The sequence below is a fragment of the Toxotes jaculatrix genome, chromosome 6 (genome assembly GCF_017976425.1).
Source record: "Toxotes jaculatrix isolate fToxJac2 chromosome 6, fToxJac2.pri, whole genome shotgun sequence".
Lineage (NCBI taxonomy): Eukaryota > Metazoa > Chordata > Actinopteri > Toxotidae > Toxotes > Toxotes jaculatrix.
Window position 1 is genome coordinate 3,735,037 of NC_054399.1, and position 12,000 is coordinate 3,747,036.

The following is a 12,000-nucleotide window of genomic DNA, read 5'->3' on the forward strand; positions in this document are numbered from 1 at the left end:
TCCCCTTTAGTCCAGGTCCTCAATTAAAGCTCTTATTCATCCTCTCTTCCTCTCAGACGCTTCTTTCTCTTCTTCCTTTCTCTCTGTGTCCCTTGCCTCATTTAATTCTGCACTAACTTCATTATAATTTCCCAGCTGATTCTTCGTACAGGTGTGAGCAAAAATGACTTTCAAATCAAATAATTCCTAACAAGCAAGTGTGTTTCCTCTCAGTGGCTGGAGATGGTTTCGCTGACCTTACACAGCAAATCCTCAGCTCACAGGTTGGATACAGACGGTTCAGTCATATAAATCTTATCAATTATATAGAATCACAGTTGTGTTTTTGTTTGCTTCCAATAAAACAATGTACGTTCATATATATGTAGCATACTATACTGGGGACTCAGTAACTGGATGTGGTGTTTGCAGTGCTGGGTGTACATTAGGTTTTGCATGGGAGGTGTGAATCACATTCTGTTTACCTGGCCTGAACAGGGCGGGTGTGTTCCTGTTGAAAGGACCCATTGATAGGCCTGAAGCCTGGGCATTTCCTGCTGAGCGGCTGCTGACAGCGCTAACGGCGCTCTGGGGAGCTCCCTGTCAACAGCTTCCACTCTCCATAAACCAGCAGGTTGGAGCAGACCAACCATCAGCAGCTTCTGGAGGTGGTCAGGGGTCAGTGGGAAGGTGGTGGACCAGTGTCGTGAAGGGGGGCGGGGGGTCAGTGTCCTTTCCCTGGAATCACAAATTTTCTCCAGTGTTTTTCCACTCTGCAGTTTGACTTTAAGTCACTTGGCGCACACTTAATGACACCTTTCACAATAATCTCCTGAGGTGTTGCCATGGTTACATGTAGTTTGATTTACATTGCACAGTGATTTGGATCTGTGGTTAAGCCACTGGCCAAAACCCTGTTTGGGGGTGTCCTGTTATGTTATTATTGAACTTCTGCCAGTCAATGCAAATATGAATATCCAAGTGAGATTATAAATATGTGTGGGAATCATACAGGTTGTTTTAAATATGGTCGACATTTTCAAAATGTTTAGTTGTATAGAGAGAGTAGAAGATAAATGGATTATCCCTAAATGGTTACTGTGGCTGAAATGATGCATTTATAATTTACTGAGCTAATGAACAGTGTGTGTAATTATTGGTACCTTTACCCTGTATTCATTAAGCTGTCAGTGTGGTAATCTATCTCTCCGTTTGTCAGAAGCCTTGTTTTAAATTTACCGGCTGTGTCCTCACAATACAGGCAAAGTAAGGCTGCATTTCCTCTCCTCTGAAATGGCTCAGCCACATGAGGATGTTTTCAGTGTAGAAACTCCTGAGGAATTCATGCTCCTAAAACTGTGACACAACCACGTTGTGTTTTATTTTTCAGTCAGACTCAGTCATGCCATACCTGCCCAGTAGGCATCCTCTGAAGTTCCCTGCCTCTGTGAAGTCACCTGGCTGTTCTTGTGATCAGCCACCTGCCTGCACAGCTGCTGCTTCGTTGCTCATGAGCTCCTCAGGAAACACAGACGGCAGTTAGCGTAGTAGTTTGCCAGATTGTTTATGTTGCCTAGCTGCTGCACGGTTTGAGCCATTCTTGCTTGTACCTGTTGCAAATGTTCATTCAGGTGTCTGAGTTGTTTTCTCCATCCTGTCTATCTTTGACCAGCTGTGAGCCTGACATTACAAACAAGTAAACGCCATCACGCACACCTGCCTTTTGCCCTGTAAGTCTGCTTCTGGGTCTAAGCTCAGCCATACCACACACACACACACACACACACACACATAGAACTCATACCCAGCCTTGCTCATTGACGTTCTCCCCCTGAGCATAATAAAACCACACCACTGGAAGAAACCTTGTAATGCACCTTTTTATAGGATGGTAAAGAAAGAAAATGTGTGCCAGCTGTGATTGTTGATGGCAAAATGAACAGAAACAATAAAATAAACAAAGATGCCCCTTTGGTAAACATTCATCTCATGTGGAAACATCATCAACAGCTGAGTCATCATTGTCTCTCTCATCAAGCACATAAAACAAAACCAGAATAAAAACACACAGAAAGGTAAAATATTTAAGGATCAATGAGGCCACATTTTGAAATGATGTAGATGGCTGTATATTGTGTACAGAGTTTTCTTTCAAAGCAGTTTGTGTATACTGGCTTCAAATGGTATCCTGAAGAAGGACAATGCTGAGGAATAACAATGGCAGCATGAGAGAGGTGGAGCACAGAAGAGATGAAGCATACATACAGCTGTAAACAGAGAGAGGGTGAAGTCAAACAAAGTGAGACAAAGGTCTCCAACATACAGTGAAGGGAGGGGAGGGGACTCCACATCGTGACCTATATGACTGCTGTTGTGATCTCTTTGTGTGTTCAGATGATTAAATCCAGTTTAAAGCACTGAGCCTTTACAGACTGAGCTTAATATGGTACAGCCACACATACACACACACCAGCACATACATTCACTATATGTGAAAACATACAGTTCACGAGCGAGCCACGTGCACGTGTGCAGTTATGGGAGTGCACAGTATTTCTGGCTTTTCAGTGAAGAGACTGAGTCATGTAATAACTATTTCAGTTTTCATTCAATGCATATGCATATATGTATTCTACTACACCATCCCTGCCTACACATCACCTTCACATGTTTGCATGAACACCATGAACTTACAAGTTTTCTATATCTTATTACTGTTTGCTGTTTAAATGTATATATTTTCCAATAGGACCATTCAAGGTTTCTCTTATCTCATTGTGTCATAAAATAGTTCCCTTATCGCCACTTTTTAATACCACAGCAACATCAATTTATCTAAAGACTGATGATTTCCATCACCGCGTCGGTTTCATCATTATCAGTTAAACTGACACAGGCGTGCTGTGAGCCCGACTGACCTCTCTGACTTCGCCTGGATGTGAAAAAGTGATTAAAGTTAAAAACTTTCTGCGAGTCGAACCGTTCCCTGTGGCATCTGGGAACTTCATCAAGCAAAACGATGACAAGAACATTGTCATTTTGTTACGTTCATCGTGCGCACAGGCGCGCACAGGTAAATGTACTTTAACTATTCAAAGTTACGGGATGATGCAATTTGATGCAAGGGCAGTTTTTGAGTGCAACACAGATGCAATACTTTTGTAAGGAGAAAGAAGGAAATCAAAACGCTATGTCTACTAGTGAATAGTAACTGAAGTAATATTTAACATAACATTTGTGATGGCAACAGTAAATATGAAGCTAGAGTCAGCTGCTACTTAGCTTAGCTTAGAGGACAAACAGCTGCTAACCAGCATCTTTAAAGCTCATTAATTAACTTAACTCATTTGGGAGTTTTAAACTGTCATGCGCCTCCCTAAAGGGGGAGCACAGGAGAGTTGCTGGGGAGCTGTGGAAGGAAAGATGGGAGCAAAGATACGGCATGAGGTGAAAGGGTGTTCTAAAAATAACAGGAAGTTAGGTCTAGTTAGTTACTGTAGTTTGTGCTACTGATTTGACTCTGTCGGTCATAAAGTAAAATGTGAACACACATGATAGGCTACCCATATTTTTAGATTCAGTGTGATTAATGCTTCCTGAGGAGATCATTATCGCTGATGTTCACCATGAATAAACATCCATAAATCTGCTTTGAAATCATAGGAAAACTCAAGTTTTTAACATAAAAATGATTATTTAGTTTTTATTCACTGACAGTTTTGTCATAGTTCTCGTTTTCAAAAGTCTCATGAAAAAAGGTCATCAACAAATGTTTTTTGTCATAGTTTTCATTAAGGACATAATCACCGATGGACTATTTCTTGGCCAGACGCAGTAACTTCCTGGAGTCTCCCCTTGTTGTTTGGCCAGACGAGCTCGTCCTCTTGCTATGACAGTGAAAGAGCACATTTCCCATGATGTCAAATAACCTATTAACACTATGAAATGAGGGCTCCCCCCCCGATGATGACCCAAATTTTCAGCCTAATATTTTGCCCAACATACTGTCTCACATATGGGAGGACAAACCGCTCCTCATACAGTGCAGCCCCTGGAGTGTGGGTAGGTCTGTGGTCTGAGTGGGACCACATCAGAGATGGTGGTCTGCCACGGTTTTCAGGGATTTGCCACAGCCTGCCACCCTGGTGTTGCTCACTCAGAAACAGCTGTGTCCTGAGTGCCAGCTGAAATCCCTGTCAGATAACCCAGAATTCACCCTGCCTGCCTGCCCACTGACACACTCCCGCTGGCTGTCCACCCTGTCACTCTCCATGACCCTTATCACTTATCACCAGTCTGGTCCCAGCAAATACACACGGAGACGCATAAACAATTCAGAGATGCACAGATGGCCTCTCAGAGGACCAGATACACCCTTGTATAAACTCAAAGTCAGTCACACACACACACACACACATGCTCACTCTTGTGCTTTCTCTCACTTATAATTCATATTGAATGACACTCTTTGATCATTCTGGTGTTTACCAAACCGTCCAGCGCCTTCGCTTATTTTCATGGTGTTAAATGGCATTGGGGACGGCTGTGAATGCTTCCTGGCTTAATCATTCAGAATGTGCAGGTGAATACATCAAAGCGATTAGTGTTAATATGGGGTTGTGCTCTGCATCACTTGGCTGTCTGATAATGGGAGACCTGCATTCAGAGCATCTCATTCCTAAAAGGATCAAGACTGTCTCTGATCCATCGCAGAACCTCGGCGGGTCTCTGTGTGCTCATTTGCTCGTTTCACTATGACTGGTGGTGGAGGATACTCGTGTGTGTGTGTGTGTGTGTGGGTGATGAATGTGTGTGTGTGTGTGCTGTGTTTTCAGCAAAGTTATTAATAATGTACTTCCACAGCCAGCAGCCACCTAATTACTACAATCTATAGACCTGAGAGGAGCGTTACAAACACACATAAAGGCCGGGCTTGTTTCAGCGCTGAGAAAGCCTGTTACACAAACAGTGAGCGTTACAGGAGAGTTAGATATACTTCAATACACTGTGGTGCATTTTTGCCAATGATGCTGGATTTTTTTTCTCGTAGGATTCAACCCTGTGAAAGGCAAACGTGTGTCACTGAGGAAACTTTCAGCCAATACTAATGGAAAACTGCAAAAACTGAACAGCATCGTCGGACAGTCACGTAAAAACATGGACGTCCCACACTACCCTAAGTCTGCCGGGCACTTGAATCATGCAACAAGCCTGTGTTTTCTGCCAATGTGAATGTTTCATCTCACAAAATGTTGACACTGAATCTATCAACATTTTATTGGAAACAGAAAATAGTCTACTGTGGTAAAGTCTGGTGTTTTTATTGACCCATTCATCCGCGCCGTCCTCCTCCCTACGTTGACTTTGCCACTTCATAACAATGTCATCTGTCATAAACACTACTGCTGCTAGAGGGTTTTGTCACTTGAACGAAAACGTATTGTTCTTAGGAGGACGGGCTCCATGTAACAGAAACCATGGCTTTTCCACAACTTCACGGCCTTTCAGTGCCTAAACCTTCCCACATGCAGTATTTTAATTGTGGTTATTCGTGTCAGAAATCAAACTTTGTATGACGGCCATTCACCTTGACTATACACATTTTGTGCCTCACGTACAAAAAGAAAAAAATAAACATGATCCAGTCAGCATTTTAATTTCCTTGCTAGAATATAAACATAATTTCTATGAGATATGGTTGTTCAGTGACCCTATGAGCAGAGACGGATACAGAGCCATATACGCAGGTTTTCATTCTGACTGACTGCACCAGGCAAATCATTAGTCCTCCTCTCTGGATGTCATGCATGTCAATGAGAATATCAGTGAAATTACCCTGCCACCTGCAAGCTGTTGTTGTTTACCCCTCACAGCACATTGTTCCTCGCTCTTTATCTACGTGTTGTCATGGTTCTGCAGTCCACGGTACACACTTTACCCACAGCAAAGCACACAGTATATGTTTACATGTTCGGTGAACATGTTTTAGCTTTGTGTGGGACTCAAGTTTAAACTCAAGGTTTAACATTTACAGAAAAAAATTATGATAAACTGTGAGTGTCCAAAGAACCAACACACACAAAGACCAACTGACACATACTGCATACATACACACATAGATAAGAGTGTGTTCATACACACGACACACTCCTCTGTGTTGGAGTAAGCAGACTGGTCCTGCCTGTAGTGGCGGTGGGCTTTAGATAAGAATATCAGCAATCACAGCTCTTCTTATCATGCTGGTGCAATAACATGACCCTAATCCTAAACTGCAGCAAATACATTCTTTAAAACCTTTATTTATACTGCAGAGAATCTGTGAACCATCGAGTTCTCTTATCACATGACGTCTGCCCCGCGAGGACCTCAGTTTCTTGTCTTTTCTGTGACAAGAACTTGTAGGAAATGCAGTCACTGTGTCATCCTCTGCCTCTGGGCGTTGCTATAGCCATGGCAGTCTTATCTGATATTTCATCATCTTGTCAGCTTGTCCCTGCTACCTCTACCTGCTTTATTCATCCAGGTGACAAGAGAATAAGCTGAGGTCAAAACCTTTTTGACATCGGGAAACAGTGTGAAGCTGTGCTCTGCGGGTCAACCTCTGGTCTCTCTTTTGATTTTAAGTGTGTCTATACTCATGTGTAGATGTGTGTCATGCTGAGAGGGTTCCTGGCAGCAAGTAAAGTCCTCAGAGTTGAGCTGCTCTGCATTTGAAAGACAACCTGCTATCTGGTCAGTTACAGATTCTGCTTTTTAAGGGCTTGAAAACAACCTCCCTCCCACTCAGCTCTGTCCCTTCTCCACTTGCTCTTTTCCCCTCTCCTTCCTCCCCCTTTCCTCTCAGATGTGTGCTTCAAAGTGCGTCACAGATCTGGCTGTTTATTCCCAGCCTTCCTCCGGGCGTCTCTCCTCCTGAGCATCACTTTCATTTGCCACAGTGGCTCTGATGGCCTGTCAACTCACACATGCCCTGGCACATACTGTATGAGCACAGTAAGACACGTGCAAAGGAAAACAGTGCACAGTTAAGGAGGAAAGGATGTGCGAGTGAGTGTATGTGCTCACCTTCTGTGTTTATTCCTGTACTTAGCAATGCACACACATGCAGAATGGACTGGGCAGGCAAGGGAAGTGTGACAGAGGAAAAACTGCACACACAATGAAATGTGCTCACATCTGCAGCTGTACGTACACCAGCTTTAAAGCAGCCTTTGCATTTTGCTTGTTCTGTTCGGCGGAGTGCCCTGGGTGCAGCTGAATGCATTAATTACATATGCACTGCTATAGATCCACTGCCTAACCCTGCTGATTGCCTTCACCCACCGCGTGTCAAACCTAATTGCAATTGTTAACCTTAAAGTTGCTCCCATAAATGAAATTGACAATCTGTCAGCTTCGATTAACTTGGGTAAGAGAATGGATTGTGTAATTTCCATTACACCTAAGCACACCTTCCACTTTTCACATGGCCGCCATGATACATCTGTGTTTCAAGTTTAGCTGAGTGGTAAAACTGAGACAGCAAAGTGTAAAGGTCTTTTTCTTAAACATGTCAAATATTCAGCACTCCTTTTTTTTTTTCTGATCCTATCTTGTGACCAGCAGCTCTGAGTGTCTGAATATAGCAGCAGTGATCTTGGGATGCTGCATTGCGTAACGTGGTCCAGAGTGTAATCACTTTCAGGATTTAATAATTTATGAAGAAGTGTTACACAACATTCAGAATGTCTCGTGTAACAAATTCATATTTATTTCATTCCAGAGTAACAGATGTAATAGTTTGGATAAAACATTCAAACTAATTTTCACACGTTTCTTCACCTAATGAGGAAAAGCAGCAGAATACTGTAAAATGCAACTGATACAGAGAAGGTTCTGTGGCTCCCACAAGAAGATCCAGTGTGTTAGAGAGAAGCTGGACTGATAGAACTCTATGTTCCGCAGTTTTCTCGCTCTTGGCGATGTATGAATTATGTAAAAAATAATACAACAACACGGTTCAATGTGCAGATCAATGACAGCATAACTTGCAGGGAAATCATTTCAATCAGTGGAGTAAAGAAAGAGAACGTAGCTCAGTTCAGTTACTCTAATTATTTGTCACAAAAGTGGTTTCACTGACTCACTCTCTATTCGATCCTCTGTTTCACTCACTGAGTCTGAGGCTTAAACAGGCGATGGAGGCTTGAGGGTATAAAAAGCTCAGTGTTAAAAATGTACCAACAGGAAGGAAGCCCTCAGGGTGCTGAAGACAGACATGGGCAGCCATCTTATTCATAGTCCTGGCCAGACCTGACAGAACAGCGGGACGCCATGATATGATGTACAGCACACGGCAAAGAGACATCTGACTAAATGGCTGACGTGAAATACGGCGGTCTGGGTGTCACGCCAAAAATCACTGCTGCTGTTTCATATGGACAAACGACTGATGGTTTGTGTTTGACGAAGCTCCTCATGAACAAAAGCTCATGTTTTATAGACACAGTGAAGACATTAATAATGGAGACCATCACCCTTTAATACTTCAGCAGAGAATACCTGCACCATTTACAGTCTTTTAACAGGGCCTCATTCGATTGCTCTATTTTACATTTCTTCTTACTATTATAATGAATTGCAAAAGTAATTAGATTTGTGGACATTAACTTATTTTTGCCATTTTCAAGGCACAAACGTTATGGTGGCAAACCAAGCTTGAAATTAACTGCTGCGCTGCTCACAAAACCATCCAAATAAAAAGACACGATAGTGATAATAAAGTTTGTAAGGCAACATATTTTTGAACGGATTATTTCCTGGTAGAACTTTAATTTCTTTGTGAGGGCGTCAGGTAACTGCCAATAAACAGAGAGTGATATAATTTTTTTTAAAAAAGAAAGAAAGAAAGACAGACACCAAATTCACAACTTCAAAGTCACTGTGATGGATTATTTTGCTCAGGCAATTTTCAGGGCTTTGGATTTTTATATTGTACAGAAAATACTGACATAAAAGCTTCAGCTTCTTCTTTGGATATAAAAATGAATCTGAAACATCTGGTGTTATGCTCACTGCTTCTAGAAGCCTTTTGCAGGAAGTGTTAGCCAAGTCTTGCATTTAATGAAGGTATGTTTCAAGTCAAGTCCTTCAGAGTAAGTCCATGTCTAGCTTAACGTTAGCCCCAGTGACCGTCCAGCCAACACTGGACGAAACCATGTAATTCTTGAATGTGGGCTTTACCATTAGCAAACATTAGCAACCTGAGTCCAACTGTCAGTTGAACAAAAAGAGGCCAAACTGAAATCAACCCTCCATCAACATCTGGTAAAACTGTGAAACTTCAAGTCTCAAATTATTTTATATCTAACAGACACTTCAGAAAAAGTATCTGCCGGTGCACACCCAGTATCAACCATCACGTATAATCATAGTAAACACAAACACCTCCCTCCTCTTCCAGCTCTGCCTCAAACTGTGATGAATCTGTGATCAGTGTCATCAAAGGATGATACGGCCGTGGCTGGGCCTGTGCACTGGGCCGAAGGGAAAGGTAGGCCGAGCCTGCAGCCTCAGTGTCATCTTTGAAGACGGAGAGGAGCGCGCTCAGTGAGCCGTGGCCTGAAAACAGGCTCTGAGGTTGTGATGATGCTGAGAGTATTGCATTGTAACAACGAGGGACCGGCCCCTTCAGGGTCGCATCTATCTCACTCCCTGCATCTCTACGTGAAGGAGCACACAAACTTAGAAGTGGAGCATAGAAGTTTAATACTCATGTAGATTCACTGTCACATGAATGCACGAGTGCACTGATGATGAATAACCGGTGATAACCGCTGGATTAATGATTAGTCAATCTTTCTGTTATTGGAAACACATCTAAGAGAACATTGATATTAATGAGCCAACCATCCCAGTTAGCTCCTAATGCACATCACATGGACCATACTGCAGCACGCTTCCTGCACTAATGGCTCACAGGGCTCTTTTATCTCAGCTGTGGCTGTGATTCAGATGATGTAACAGCTCAATTGAAATATCATCACAGGAGAAAGCCAAGCATCAAAAAAAAAAAAAAGAAAAGAAAACAAGGAGTGCCATCCCCAAAACAAACCTTAAATATTAATTCAGTGATGCCACTTACGTAAGACTCAGCACCAGTGCAAAGCAGGCAGACACGTGTGCATGAGAAGAGAAGGAGACGTTTGATTTTACAAGTGCTGTTATATATTCTCTCCTGGTTTGAAATGTCAAGAAGAAGACAAAAGTGCTGGATCTCTCCCGTGCATGCTCATATCTTACTTTTTTATTCACTCTGACATGTTTATTTTAAAAGCAGAGATTGTAAATGACAAGTTCCTTCAACGGTCAGAAAGAATTTTAGGTTTTTTTTAATTATACCGTTTGTCAAGGGCATGCAGATACATACTGCAGAGATAACGATAGCAAATGAGACACTATTTATTGGAAAGGTGAGGCAGAGCACGTATCACAGGAAACAGTTAATCTTTCTCAAGACAGAAAAGGTTACCCAGAATCTGCAGATGTCCCAAATATTTACATAAGGTGTACGTAGACATTCAATCTCTCTTTACGCCTTGCTTCCTCTATTTCTTGCACTGGGAAATAGTAAACGTCCTTCCTCTGAGGTGAAACACTGAGGAAACATTATAAACTGTTTTATTAGATGTATCAGGGGAACCTAAATATTTGTGTAAGGGGATGGGCCAGAGGCTGATGTATCATTTGAGGAAGACGCCTGCAGAGGGCACAAAAATGGAATCTACTATACCAACATTTTGCTTTTACTCTTTCCTGACAGATACCTTTTGCTATTTGAAACAGCTGTTATAACAACACTTTTAGGCATGTTAGCGGCATAGCCCCATGGACGGCAGTGTCAGTCTGTGGGTTGGTCGGTCCATCACTGTGCTCCATACTGAGATGTCTCAACAACTACACGGATTGACATATAATGTAATTTTCTACAGACGTTCTTCGTCCCCAGAGTACGGTGGCCCCTATGGACAAAACACATACAAGAGCAAAAGCACAAACGTTAAGGGAAATGCACTCCAAATACAAAACCTAAGCAGCATGCCTTATTAACAGCATGTTAGCATTGTCATTCTGCTCATTGTGGTGTGGCGCCGTTAGCATGCACCTTAAAGCTCGAATGATAACTGGCTTTGCCAGAAAAGTAGATGTGCAAGTCACATTCTTCGTGTGCATCCTGATTTGTTTAAATCTGTTTATTGATTTTTTTTTTCTGCACACGTGTTTCAGGTTGATAGAAACACATGTGCAGTGACGCTAGCATAGGTGTAGACTCTGGTCAAAAGGAAACTGAGACAGGCTAAGTGACAACAGCTGAGGTTTCCTGAAATGTCTCTGATTTCTGGAGAAAACAAAGCAGTGCATAAAATCCCTGTCTTGCCTTCCTTCAGTGTCTTAAATACCTCTGTGGTAATCCCGTTTAACCAGTCAGTGATTGTTTTATAATCACTGCCTAACATGCTCCCTCCTACACACGGCAAAGAGAAGGAAATTGGGATTCTAACATAACAACAGCCTGCATTTACCAGTTCAGCTGTAGTAATGGATACACTGCCATCTGCACCTCAGGGATAATTTGATTTGCCCTGACATGGTAAATTACCCTGCTACAGCCTGTCCATTTTATTTGCTAATTCAATCCAGTGTCACTTAACACCCTGAGCCCTGGCTTCAGCGGGGCCCCAGAGGCACAGCGAGGCAGGTTTACTGTACCATGGGTGCTCCCCTGGGCTGGTGTGTACTGGCGAGCGGAGACGACCAGAGTGTACCGAGGTGGCCGGCCTCTGAACTTTCGCAGCACTCCGACCAGCGTGACCTTGACGTGGAGGATAAATAAAAATCTTCCACAGTGGCAGAAATACATGCTGACTTCACTTGTGGTGTCAAGGACAGTTGAACTGGGCTGGCCACAGTTCTCAACCTCACACATGAACGCATGAGTTCCCGTGCAGATGAACACATGTATGGGGCTCCATTGCTCCTGTA